Source organism: Ictidomys tridecemlineatus, chromosome 3, assembly GCF_052094955.1.
Source record: "Ictidomys tridecemlineatus isolate mIctTri1 chromosome 3, mIctTri1.hap1, whole genome shotgun sequence".
NCBI lineage: Eukaryota > Metazoa > Chordata > Mammalia > Rodentia > Sciuridae > Ictidomys > Ictidomys tridecemlineatus.
The window spans coordinates 17,680,108-17,693,435 of NC_135479.1; the positions used below are offsets into that span (position 1 = coordinate 17,680,108).

The following is a 13,328-nucleotide window of genomic DNA, read 5'->3' on the forward strand; positions in this document are numbered from 1 at the left end:
ACAGGTAGCCCAGGATAGGAAGAGAAAAAGCAGAGCACACCCATCCCACCTTCAGGGGCCCAGGAAATGCAGAATTTTGTACAAGGATGAAGGACCATCTGCAGTGGCTGCTAAACTGAGTGTCTGAGTGCCAAGTGGGAGCAGAGCTGACTCCAGGCAAAAAGGGGATGATGTCTTGGGCTGGGGCTGGGGCTCAGTGGTAGAACGCTTGCCTCACACAGGTGAGGAACTGGGTTCGACCCTCAGCACCACACAAAAATTAAAAAAAAGATATTGTGTCCATTTACAACTAAAAAAAAAAAAAATTAAAAGGCTGGTGGGGGGGCTCTCTTCAGGGAATCTGGGAGGAAGCTTTTCTTAGAATGTGATTTGACCTGCATCAACAACCATGCGACAGGCTTACACAGGAGTATTTATAAGTGCAGTTTGGGAACAGGATCACTGTTAACCCCCTTTCTCTTCTTCATCCACGGAGCCTCACAGAAGAACTCCAGGCAGGACACACTGTGTCTTGCCTTCTTGCAAAATATCTCTCCACTGATCGATTAATTTCTTTCTTCAGCAGAGATCTTTGAGCACCTATTTCAGACCCCAAAGGTACAACTATAATCAAGGTAGATGAGACACCTGTTCCGATGGGGACAATTAAAGACAGCCATGAGGGGCTGGGGTTGTGGCTCAGTGGTAGAGCACTTGCCTCACATGTGTGGAGCACTGGGTTCAATCCTCACATAAATAAATAAAATAAAGGTATTGTGTCCATCTACAACTTAAAAAAAAAAAAAGACAGCCATGATAGAGTGGGATAATGCACTATGTGAGCAGAGAAAATACTAAGGGAACAGATGATAGCCCATCAGCAAGACCTGAGTGCCATGGCCAACCTGACCTCAAAGGACACTATCTCAGCTCAGAGGGGTTAATTGTCCCCAGGATCATACATCAAGGTAAGTGATAGATGCCAAATCAACTCACCTGTGCAGTTTGCCACTTTTTAGCTAAGCGCCCATGGGCAAGTTACTTACGTATTCTGTCCCTCAGTTTCCTCATCTGTAAAAGGAGGATATAAGAAGTCTGAGGGGCTATATGGGAAATTTTAATGCATCGGTATAGCAGTTCTCTCAAAGCATAAGGAATCCCAGAACTCTTTCAGGACGTCCATGACATCAAAACAATTTGCATAGTAATACTAAGACATTATTTACCTAGATTGCTCTACAGTGAAGTTTTCCAGAGACCGGATGATATGTGACATCATAACAGATGAAATGTAGATATAGATTGGCTGGGGATGTAGCTCAGTTGGTAGAGTGCTTGCCTCACATGCACAAGGCCCTGGGTTCAATCCCCAGCACCATACACACACAAAAAAAGAATGACTCAGATGAAATGTAGATATAGGAACCCAATTTTCTTTGATTAAGCTAGATGTTAAAGAGATTTACGAAATAATGTCATTTCACTACTTTTTTGTTTTGGACAGTATAGTTTTTTCCATAAAGAATGTTATTTATATGGGCTGAGGTTGTGGTTCAGAGGTAGAGTGCTCCCCTAGCATGCATGAGGTACTGGGTTCGATCCTCAGCACCACATAAAAATTAAAAATAAAGATATGTGTCCACCTGTAACTAAAAACTAAATATCTTTTTAAAAAATGTCATTTATATTAATAAGTAGTAAATTCTTTTTCTTCAGGATTGAGCCCAGGGGCACTCTACCACCAAGCTATATCCCAGCCCCTTTTATTCTTTTTTTTGAGAGGTATCCTAGGGATTGAACTTGGGGACACTCAATCACTGAGCCACATCCCAAGCCCTATTTTGTATTTTATTTAGAGACAGGGTTCTCACTGAGTTGCTTAGCATCTCATTGTTGTTGCTGAGGCTGGCTTTGAACCTGCGATCCTCCTGCCTCAGCCTCCAAGCTGCTGGGATTACAGGCATGTGCCACATCCTCGGCTTGTTATTAGAACTTTTGATGAATTTATATTTTTAATTTCTAATATAAATATCACTAAATATTTCAGTAGCATGCTAGAGTCAGCTTGCCCTGGCTTGGGGAAGTGATGGCAGGTTGTTATCTTGATCTTGGCCTCAGTAAAAGTATTTACACCGTAGAAATTGACAAATGCTACAAACCAGGACTTTCCCTCAAAGAACTAATTGTTAGACATTTAACAGCATAACACCAGATACAATCTACATAAATAAAAGCTCTTTAGGGTCCTCAAAAAATGTTATGAGCTAGTCAAAAAGTTTGAGAGCCACTGAATTAGCACTTATGAAATTCTTCCATCAGTGCCTGGTACATGGCTGGTTCTCAGTAATTAATTGTGAGCTATTAATCACCAGATTTCAAAGCTTAAAGACTTAACCTTTAATGGATGACCTTTTTTTTTTTTTTTTTTTTTTTTTTAAGCTGATGCTGCTGGGAATTGAACCCAGGGCCTCGTGAACTTTAGTCATGCACTCAACCACTGAGTTCTACACCCCTAAGCTCTGCCCTTATTTTTTGGTTGTTTTTGTTGGTTGGTTGGTTTTGTGGTACTGGGGAGTAAACCAGGGACACTTTACCACTGATCTACATATCCAGTCCTTTTCATTTATTTTTAAATTTTGAGATGGTCTTGGTAAGTTGCATAGGGCCTCGATAAATTGCCCAGACTGACCTCAAACTTGTGATCCTCCTGCCTCGGTCTCCCAAATTGCTGGCATGTGCCACCACACCCAACCTGGCCTTCCATATATATATTTTTTTTTCATGGTTGTGGACCTTTATTTTATTTATTTATTTATTTATTTATTTATATGCAGTGCTGAGAATTGAACCCAGTGCCTTACACATGTGAGGCAAGTGCTCTGCTGCTGAACTACAACCCCAGCCCCTGACCTTACCTTTTTGGGGGTATTTTCTAAGCTCCAAGATGCTCCTCTCATTGCCTGCTCGCTCCCGACCCCTCCTTCAACCCTGGCTCCTCTTATCTCGCACCACAAAGTTTGTTTGCCTCTGGGTTTTAAGGTGCCACTCATGCTCTGTACTGTGTCCCAGAGAACAACCACTGGGAGAGACTTATTGCCACCCACTTGGCATGGGCAGCACACTTGTGAAATGCTCCATTTTGCATTTGTTTGCATTTCCAACCACCGAGCTAATTGTTTGTGTCTTTAGCTAACAAGCTGTGGGTGATAACAGGTCCACTGTTGGTTGTGGGTGTTGCTCAGAGGCTCTGGCTTTGAGATCCTTGAAGGCTTGCTTGGGTTTGGTTGTTTCATCATATTATATTTTAAGAGAATTACTGGGCAAGCCTCAGCCAGATTATGCAAATCTGACTAAGTGTACTGTATAAAGGGCTCTGGCAGAAGCATCTCCAAACATCTCCAGAGCCAGGAATGATGATGAGGCTGGGCATTTGGAGATTCCAGTGAAAGAGATTCTTCTAAAAGGATGTAAATGGGTGACAGTTTATTAAATAAGACAAAAAACTTTCCTGACCAGAAGCCCAGTGATATCTAAGCCTAAGAATTATTGAACAAATGATAAATAAAACAAAGGATAAGAAAATAAACTGCCTAGCCGGACACGGTGGGAAATGCTTGTAATCCTAGCAGCTCAGGAGGCTGAGGCAAGAAGATCCCGAGTTCAAAGCCAGCCTCAGCAATTTAGCAAGGACCTAAGCAACTGAGAGAGAGACTCTGTGTCAAAATAAAACATAAAAAGGGCTGGGGATGTAGCTCTGTGGTTAAGCACTCCTGGGTTCAATCCCTGGGAGAGAGAGAGAGAGAGAGAGAGAGAGAGAGAGAGAGAGAGAGAGAGAGAGAGAGAGAGAGAAGAAGAAGAAGAAAAAGAAAACTTGCAAGGTGAAAATATGGAGGTGAGACCATTCCAACCCCAAAGTTGAGCGAGGATATAAAAATAAACATCCATTCAGGATAAAGAGGCTATCCTTTCTCCTTGCTTTGTTTAATTCAGTGGTTTTCTAACCTCAGTCGTTTGAATATCACATCTGAGTTCCACCTGTATGGTTATTTAACTTTTTTCCTAAATTGTCTCATCTTTAAAAAAAAAAATTATTTAATTAAATTAATTAATTTATTTAACCTTCATATTTCAAATGGACCCTTCATATTTTGAAAGGAAACTTCATACCCTATAGAGGGAACATCACTGTCATTTCTTTTTTTTTTTTTTTTTAAGAGAGAGTGAGAGGGGGACAGAGAGAGAGAGAATTTTAACATTTATTTTATTTTTTCTTAGTTCTCGGCAGACACAACATCTTCGTTTGTATGTGGTGCTGAGGATCGAACCCGGGCCGCATGCACACTAGGCAAGCGTGCTACCGCTTGAGCCACATCCCCAGCCCATCATCACTGTCATTTCTTACGTAAAATAAATTCAATAACAACCAAGTATTGTTATGAACTCTGGCTAGGCTCTTTTTCCGGCAAACATTCCAGCCCTGAGGCTAACACTCTCTGTCCGAAAGAGATTAGCAAGATATGAATACATCACCTGTGAAACCCACATCATGTACAACCTCCAGAATGAAGTCCTAATTAGAATAAGTTATACTCTATGAATGCATGATATGTCAAAATACACTCTACTGTCATGTATATCTAAAAAGAACAAGTTTTAATTTTTTTTTTTTAATAAAAGAGAGATTGGCAAGAGTCAGAGAGAGGTATTAAGGACACATTGGCACTAAAGTGAAACTTTCTCACTTTTAAAGTGAGGCTTTCTTTTTGACTTAATTAGGATTAAAAGAAAGTGTGACCCACTTCTAGGAATTTATTCCATGGCTATTCTCCACTGTGAATCAGCTACATGATCGTAGTCACTGTAGTCACTGCCAGACCCTCTGAGCCTAGAGCCAGTCTGGTGCTCAGAGGTACTTAGTAAATATCTGTTGACTGCATGGATTAATTAATATGCAAAATGAAACAGGCATAAGGATATTGACTCCAACAATTCTTACAGTAGGAAATAGCTAAAAACAAGTAACTCCATTAACAGGGGACCAGGTAAATTATATTTCAACCTTACAGTGGAATAGATACAGTTTTATAAAGAATGAGGCAGCTATACATATAGCATGCGGAACTCACCAATGTGCTAAATGAAGTAAGCACAGTATAGAGCAGTTGTGTGTAGTATGCTTGCATTATTTTTTTATAACTTTATTTTGTTTATTTATTTTTATGTGGTGCTGAGGATTGAATCCAGTGCCTCACGTGTGCAAGGCAAGCGCTCTACCACTAAGCCACAACTCCAGCCCCCTTGCATTATTTTTTTAAGAGGCTATATGAACATATGAGTTTGTTGACCCATAAAATATACCTGGAAAAACACAAAAACAGGTACGAATAGTTGCTTCAAATGAGGGGAACCAGGGTCAGGAAGTGAGAGAAGCATGCCCTTCTGAAGTATTTACAGAGCACACTCATCAACTACTCAAGAAATGGACACATGAAAACAAGAATTGGAAAAGAACTAGCCCAGCATGCGTTCCTATGTGACTTACAGTGCGGCCTGCTAGCGCACACTGGAGGACCCTGTGCCCCACTCTGGGGAGCCTCGGTTTATGGGAAGGCTCTGTCTGCATGGCGAGAGATTGTTGGAAGCACTCTGGCCTCCAGACAGGCGGCTTCGCTAATCTCCACATCTTAACACTCCAGTTTCCCTCCCCCCTAATTTAAGCATCCTTTATCTTAATTGGGTGAAACATATCTTGCTCCCGGATCGGCCCATTAGCAGGAGTCACGCAATCCTTGACTGACATTCCTGGCATCCATTCACCCATTATGTCATTCATCCCCTTCCACAGCTTTCCCAGGCCAGGTCCTTTTCTCAGAAAATGGGAGTGGCGCTCCTGCGCACCCAGCGGCAGACCTGCCTCTTTCCTGTCTCCATGTGTTACCCAACCCTAATGAGCCTACACTTGAGACATTTTGAGGCTTTTGTCACTGTGGGATTTCATCCTATGGCTACTTTTGACTGTTGGGCATCCTCAAGTTGGCTAAATCCTTCAAATCACTGTACAACCAGTCTCGCATGTCACAGACCCAGCTCCAGGGGCTTAACTATGTAGCCAGAAGCTGAAGGCGGACATCCCTGGTCATTTGATGGTTCCAGGAGGCTACCAGGGACCCAGAGCCTGTAGAGCTTTCTATCACAGAAGGAGGTTTTCATTCTTATGCTGAGACGCTGGCTGCTACACTTCCAGGCACCTGGTCCACATTCCAGACAGAAGAGAGGGCATAGGGCCAAAGGCAAAAATTCAATGTTAGGTTAAAACACTGTCTTTTGTCTGGTGTAGTGGCACGTGCCTATAATCCCAGCAGCTCTGAAGACTGAGGCAGGAGGATCTCGAGTTCAAAGCCAGCCTCAGCAACTTAGTGAGGCTCTAAGGAACTGAACGAGACCCTGTCTCTAAATAAAAATTCTAAAAGGGCTGGGGATGTGGCTCAGTGGTTAAGCACCCCTGGGTTCAATCCCCAACACCAAAACACACCAATACACACAATAAGGAGCCACAGCAAGTTCTTGATTTGAGGAATGGTTTTCAAATCAATTCCATTGAACACACATTTACTGAATACCAACTCGCCATATGGTGATTATAAGCTGCCATCAAGGTGTATACCACTGTGTGTTAAGAAAGATAAGGCAGGCAAATAAATAATTGGAAAATGTGATCCCTGGAGAGGAGGCATTTCGCTGGGGACTGCATGATCAGGTATGATTTGACAGGCAGAGGCAGGGGACTGGGAGGCGCGGTACACTTGGTCTGCAGCCTTGGGTATGGATGAACCAAGAGGTATTTCAGAAGCTTATCTGCAGGGAAGCTGCGAAATTTTTTCCCCTAAAAAGGGCTATACTGGGAGGACATTGAGAGCCAGATAGTAAGCTTGAACTTCATACCTAGGCAATGGGGAGCCATTGAAAGTTTTGAGCAAAGGAGTGAGAGACAATGTAGGAAAGATTGACAAGGAAATTAAAGGAAGAAAGAGGGAAAGGTGAGCTCTCCTGAGGGCATTGGCAGGAAGGGGAGACGAAGGTAGAGCAAAGACAAAGCGATGATGGAGATCAAGTCAACGAGGCTTGGGGTCAGATAGCAAGAAGGGTCTGGGGCTGGAGGTGACAACATTCACATAGAGAGGGCAAGGAAGAGTTTGGGGGACAAGGTAGAGTTGAAGGTGCCAGATGAGTAGAGGGCGGAAGACGGGCCCATGGAAATTCTGGTTTGGAGCTCAAGTTGAGCTCAGAAGTAAGGTGTTGGTTTGGAGGTCAAACACTGAGAGAGGACAACGAAGGGACAGAGGAAGCTCGGATACACGAGGTCCAAAGCCAGCGCTCCTCCTCTGCATCCCAGAATCCTCTCTCCTGCTATGGCTCATGACCTCAGGAGCAGCAGCGAGGCCCACCCCTCCCTCCCCACCCACACCCTGGCTTTCTACTTACTCACTCAATACTGAACCTCTCTTTCCCATCTCCGCTCCTTGCCTCACTTGCCTCGGCCACCTTGTCCCCATGCCTTTGCCTTATTACTTCTCCTACTCGGATGTCCTTTCCACCTCATTCACCTGGCTCACTAGTGCATCTGGTAGCAATCAATTCAAGCATCACCTCCTCCCTGAAGCCTTCTTTGATCTCTTCTATGTGTTCCCTCCACATTGTATCGTAGACATGCCCGTCTCCCCTGTTGAGACCCATTCATGACTCATTCATCTCTCTGTGTCATCAGGGCCTAGTCAAATGCCTGGCACATAGTAGGTGCTCCATTAATGTTTACTGAATGATTCTATGAAGCCAGGAGTGGATGAGAACTCCAATAGAGAGAGTGTAGGGAAGAAGGGGCTCAGGACTGAAAGCTGAAGACTTCTTTCATTTTTTAAAATATTTTTTAGTTGCCAATGGGCCTTTATCTTGTTTATTTATATGCAGTGCTGAGAATTGCCTCACACATGCTAGGCAAGGCTCTACCACTGAGCCCCAGCCCCAGTCCCTAAGCTCTCTGAATTTTAAGAATGGGAGAAGGAAACAGAAAGAGAAAGCACAATCTCTCAGAAGCCTTGGGAAAAGGATTGGCTCAAAATGCCAGGGATTGATGGGAATACTTTCGCCTCTTTAACGTCCCTCTTCTTTCAGGTGGCAGGTCCTGGATTCCCTCTCTGAGCATCCCCCCACAAGCTTAGTGGAACAATATGACCTTTGTCCTTTCCCACCCTGTATCTGTGCTGATCCTGGGCTGTGTGCCCTCTGCACTGCAGGTGACTGACCCCTGCAGTTTTCTGACCCAGTGAGAGGCTTTGGCCAGAAACTAGAAGGCCAAAGGAAAGGAGAATCTAGGTTTTCTCCCCATCCCTCCTGGTCTTGAGAGAGCTGTGGAAGTGGGTGTGTCTGCCCTGTGGTTTCAGCTCCTTCCAGGTGACCCTGGCCCCCAAAGGGGACTAAAGGGCCCAGCCCCTCCCACCAGGGGGCAGTAGTGGATTCCTGGTTCCTTTGGCATCTTCTGGCCTTCTCCACTTTTCTATCCCCTGTGACTTGTTCCCTACATTAAATTCTGTTCCCCTGGTTGGATCCTGCCTGACACAGTACTATCTATCCCTCCTGGGACTATCCTTGCCACCCTGAGGATGACTTAAGTTCTCATCTGCAGGTACTTGCTCAAGGTCTGCCCACCCACTAGACTGGAGGCTCCCTAAGGGCAGGGACTGATCCAGAGGTTCTTTGCTCCCTCCCCAGAGCCTGACACAGGGATGCTCAGGGTGTCCCATTTTCAGCTGCAGATAAGAACTGAGACGAGGCCATCTGCTAGGGGAAGAGAGTGGGTATCCACGGAAAGAAGGGATAATGGGCAGAGACCAGACTGCAAGGGGTACACTCAAGTGGGAGACCAAGCAGACACCTGGAAACAGCATAAGGAAGCCAAGACGGGGAGGTTTTATGCATTTCTTATTTCTAGGCTGGGGAGCTTGGTTGTATTTTCAGGTTAGAAGGAAAGGGCAAAGGAAGGAAGACGAAGGGCACCAAGGGCACCCATGTTGTAGGACTTGAGATGCTGGGGCTTTGGGTGGAACAATTTGACCAAAGTGTCTCTTAGGAGGATTAAATCACCAGAAGGGTTGAGGATGACATGGAAAGGAAACAATCGGTAGGGAGGTGAGTTAGGAAGAGAAAACCAGTCAGGAAACAAGAATTTGAATCAGGCCAGCTCCCTAAGAAAACTCCAAAATCTAGAGGAGGAAGGTCTCAGAGAGCTAGGTCCAGGACCCAGTCTTGGTAAGGTCATCTTTGCCCAGTGCCCCACAAAGTATCCCACCTAGGCAGCTCCACCCTTGGCCAAAGTTTGGCACCTCTCCTCCCTGTCACCTACATCCCATGGCTCCTTTTCTCCTCCACTAGCTGAATGGTTCATGGTGCTTCTTCCATCTCTCTGTGTGGGGTGAGTTTGGTGGGCAATAGGCAGGGGCTAGAATCAGCATGCACTGGTGTGCTGGTGAGTGTTTTACAACCAGGTGGGGGAGCGAGCAGCCCTGCTTGCACTGTTTGCCAATTTCCATGGTGTAAATACCCACCAAGTCCACTACTGAGTTACCAACCTGAGGTCACAGATTGCACAATAGGAAGAGAGCTGCATAATACCCCCGCCTGCCTCCCTGACCACCCTGTTTCTAGACCACCATCATCCCAGACCTCTGGAATGATGGCAGTAACAGGATGGGTCCAAACTGGGGATGGTAGCAATGGCACCACAATGGTAGACTTGGGTGGGCCCCTGATGGAGAAGGTAAAATTATTTCTCCTCCAGAAACATCCATCTCCATCTCATATCTCAGCCTCACATCTGAATTCTTCTCGAGTGAAACTCAGGATCTCACAGGAATGTGGGGCCCAAGATCCCAAGGCCCTCGGATGACTCACCAGCCACTTTCTCACTGGACACGGCTGGACACCATAAACTGTGCTGACTAAGGCAGTAAAAAAACAGAGTATAATTTCCTTTCTCCAAGGCAAACAGAAAAGGAAAAAATGGTCCAAGGGACCGAATTCTCTCATGAATGCATCAGGCTTACACACTCTTCCACAGAACTGATGGACAAGTTGGCTTCTTGAAGCCCAAAGTCTCTTTGTGGAGTTCTGCAGGCAGGAGGGCAGGGGCTCTGAAGTCACACCAGGTATGAATATTGGATCTTCTATAATAGCAAAGTGACCTTGGGACATTTACTTCTTTCTTAGCTATAGCTTACTCACCTATAAAATGAGAAAGATGGTAATAGTACCTACTCTATGAATTCAGACTGTAGGAGTTTTCAATGGGATGCAAACTTGCTCCCTTGGGGACATTTGACAATGCCTGAAGACATTTTTTGTTGTTCCACAGTATGGATAGAGGAATGCTACTGGTATCTATCTAGTGGAAAGAGTCCAGGAAAGCTCTGAAACATCCTACAACACCCAGGATAGACCCCTTCTAACAATGAGTTATCCAACCTAAAACATCAATAGTGCCAGGTTGAGAAAGCCTGGCGTAGAGAGAATATTCAGTGAGGTTAAATGTAGGAAGCAATAAGCATCTGGCTCAATTTACTTTTTTATCACTACCTGAAGGAATATATATATAACTCAGGTTGAGTTACCAACCTGAGGTCATAGATTGCAGAATAGGAAGAGAGCTGCATAATACTACCACCTAATATATACACCAATATATATATATATTGTAGATGGACACAATACCTTTATTTTATTTTTATGTGGTACAGAGGATCAAGCCCAGGGCCCCACACAGGCCAAGCAAGCACTGAGCCCCAACCCCAGCTCCCTGGCTTAATTTCTCAAGCTCTCAAAAAAAAAAAACCCGAAGAGGCCATTCTTTTGGAGTAGCACAGCCTCAGCCTTCTATTTTCAGACCTGAAATAGATGGGATGTGAAACCCCCTGAGTACTGAGAACCTAGTTCACTGCTCAAGGCGTGAGTCACCTTGTAAATGCCAATTATTTTATTTAAAGCAGGACCAAGGCTGCACCAGTGACTCAGGGCTAGAAGCCTTCCCAGGTTGTTGTGACTTAGGCCAGGAGGAAGTCATTTTGCCCTGAAGCTCTCCTTCTAGAGGGTGTGTAAGCATTTCAAGACTCAAACACCCCAGTGCTCCCTGGCAAGGGCTGTCAGATTGTTTTGTCTCACCCCACAAGCAGTGAGGCTTGAAAAGACCTGAGAAAAGCAGTCAAAAAGAAGTCCCATTTGTCCCAAATACTTTCTTTACTAGTATGTAGTGGTTGTTCCTCCCCTGACACCTGACCTGAAATTCTTTCTCTGGAATTGAAACTTCTGGTTAAGAGTCAGGCTCTCTCATTAACATGCATTAGTATTCATGCATAGGTTTAAAAAGAGGAAAATCCAGATGGGAGAGGTGGGGCATGCAGGGGAGCCAGGACCAGAGAAGGGTCAAGGGAAGCTGGGTAAGGCACTGGTGTTACCGCTGTTGACCGGTGACGAGTCCTTGCTTCCCCAATGTTGAAGAATAACACCAGAGAAGCACGCAAGCAGGCAAGGTCAGAGTGGAAAATTAGAAGTTTATTAAATGACAGAAGAAAAGACTTCTCCCGGAGGAAAAAGGGGACCCCAGAGGTAGAATCCATTGAAGGGAGAATGTGTTCCCCTTTTTATAGTATTTGGTGATGGAATGTAGGTGGGAAGGCCCAAGGGGTAGGACACAGGTGGGCCAAAGAAGTAATCTGGGCAGGAAGGACTTCTGAGGCAGTATCTTCAAGTTTGCTGTTCTTTAACACTTCTTTGGATGGGCTATCTTCAAATCTGCTGGGGCTGTTCATTAACATTTCTTTGGGATGGGCTATCTTTAAATCTGCTGGGGGCTGTTTTCCGGACTTCATTAACATTTCAAGAGTTGCTCAACTCCTCATCTCCATTTTAGATCTCACTCGATATTAGACCGGATTTACCTAACTACACTGACTACCTAATTTTAAATCTGGCTTCACTGGGACACTGGGTGTCCTAAAGAAGGGTGAAAAAGGGAGAAGGCAAAAGCAAGCCAGGAAGTGCCTGCACTATCTGGGCCTGTGCCCACATCTTTCCAGAGAAGTGCTGCACCCAGAGGCCAACAGGTGATGGGAGGGACCATACAGGCACCTAAGACCTGATACCAACCTGAACATCTGACCCAGCTCCGCCCTCTCCTTGAGTCACTGAAATGAAAAAGCCTGGGAATGGAAGGAGTTGTAGGGGCCCCCAAGTCCAGCTTCCTTCTTGCCCACCATCTCCCAGCAGGTCACAGGTAGAGCCAGAATATGCCCCAAAGACTGTTTGGCTCCAGAGCAGAGGCTCAATGCAACCCCCAACCTGAAATGTTTGGGGGGGGGAGGCCCAGTCGTGATATAAGGTTGAGTGGATTGGGAATAAGATAACCATCTGGGGACTATAGGAGACTGTAGGCTCTAGTCTAAGGCATTCAAATACACACACACAAAAGGGCCAGCCAAATAAAGCATATTTCTGACCTAGGTGAGTGGGTGAGGCCCTCAGGTTGTGAGTTTTCAACAATTACCTGAAGGAATGTGTAGCCCCCTAAATCAGATGTCTGCTGAGTACAAATCTCCAGAAAGAGGCTTTAGGACGGTCTGCAAAGTGGTCTCAAGCAAATGGTGGCTGTGGCCTTGGCTCAAACCATTCCAGAAATGGAGTGCTCATTACTTCTCAAGCCAGCCCCCACACCTGCAGGAGACCCCTTATGGAGTCAGGAAGCCTAGGGTAGGAATCCCTCATTATGACAACGTAAAATCTGAAATGTTTATGGAAATCAACTCAAGACCACTGTGGAAACATTAGCAAATACTGGAAAAGTAAAACTATCTATACGTTCCGTACTTCCCCCTCCTTCCAGCCCCACTCTGAAAGTGGCACTGTTGATACCTCAGTGTATACTCAAACTCTATCTTCTCATTTATGTAAAAATCTCTTCTCTCTGGCTCTGTGGCCTGTAAATTCAAGAGGTGATGCTTCGTGCAGCACTCACACCACACTGCTTTTCCAACAGCCTAAAGGGGATGTACCACGCCACAAGCACGCTTAGCCCTGGGTTTCAACACACGTGGTCTGCCCTGTGCAGGCCCCTAGCTCCCTAAGCTTCTCGAAGACAGGCAGTGTAACCTTCTTACTCATCCTCAGGGACTCTACAGTGCCAGGCACACAGTAAGTGCTCGATAAATGTATTTCCAACCAGACCACCCTCCACCCGCGCCACAACAGCCCCGCCCTCTCAGCAGAGGGAGAAAACGAGACCCGGGAGGAGAGCGCCTCTTCGTCTC

At 45.3% G+C, this 13,328-nt stretch overlaps 1 non-coding gene across 1 annotated transcript; it reads left to right on the forward strand.

Moving 5' to 3' along the window:
- The first annotated feature begins 1,287 nt into the window (after positions 1-1,287).
- Trnav-cac (transfer RNA valine (anticodon CAC)) lies at positions 1,288-1,361 on the forward strand. The gene has a single exon. It is a non-coding gene; the product is annotated as a tRNA-Val (tRNA).
- Positions 1,362-13,328: the final 11,967 nt, after the last annotated feature.